Here is a 1152-nt window from a genome sequence, read left to right on the forward strand (position 1 = left end):
AAAAAACCTCAAAGAAAGCATAGGAAAAACACTAGAAGATATCAGCCTGGGGAAAGACTTTATGAAGACGACTTCCATAGCAATTGCAACAACAAAAATAAACAAGTGGCACTTCATTAAACTGGAAAGCTTCTGTACAGCTAAGGAGACAACAACCAAAGTAAATAGACAACCTACTCAGTGAGAAAGGATATTTGCATATTTTGAATCAGATTAAAGCTTGATAGCTAGGATTTATACAGAACTCAAATTAATCCACATGAAAAAAGCCAATAATCCCATATATCAATGGGCAAGAGACACGAATAGAACCTTCTCTAAAGAAGACAGACAAATGGCTAACAAACATATGAAAAAATGCTCATCGTCCCTAATGATTAGAGAAATGCAAATCAAAACCACCCTGAGATATCATCTAACCATAACAAGAATGGTCCACATCACAAAATCTCAAAACTACAGATGCTGGCATGGATGTGGAGAGAAATGGACACTTTTACGCTGCTGGTAGGACTGCAAACTAATACAACCTTTCTGGAAGGAAGTATGGAGAAACCTCAAAGAACTCAAGCTAGACTTGCCACTTATCCTGCAATCCCATTATTTGGCATCTACCCAGAAGGAAAAAAATCCTTTTACCACAAGGACACTTGCACTAGACTGTTTATCACAGCTCAATTTACAATTGTCAAAATGTGGAAATAGCCTAAATGCCCACCAACCCAGGAATGGATTAACAAGCTATGGTATATGTATACCATGGGATACTATTCAGCCATTGAAAAGATGGAGATTTTACATACTTTGTATTAATCTGAATGGAAGTGGAGCACATTATTCTTAGTAAAGCATCACAAGAATGGAGAAGCATGAATCCTATGTACTCAATTTTGATATGAGGACAATTAATGACCTAGTACATGGTGGGAGTGGGGGAAGGGGAGAGCAGAAGGAGAAAGAAGGAGGGAGGGGGTGAAGGAAAGGAAGAGCAGAGAGTGGGAAGGAAGGAGGGGTGAGAGAAGGAAGAGCAGAAAGGAAAAAGGGAGAACGAGGGTGGGGTTCTCATTGTGTGACATACCTTTTGGGGGCAAGACACAAGTATAAGAGGGACTTTATCTAACAAATGCAATCAGTGTAACCTGGTTTCTTGTA

The sequence above is a fragment of the Otolemur garnettii genome, unplaced genomic scaffold (genome assembly GCF_000181295.1).
Source record: "Otolemur garnettii isolate 467f Iridium unplaced genomic scaffold, OtoGar3 scaffold00070, whole genome shotgun sequence".
Classification (NCBI taxonomy): Eukaryota; Metazoa; Chordata; class Mammalia; order Primates; family Galagidae; genus Otolemur; species Otolemur garnettii.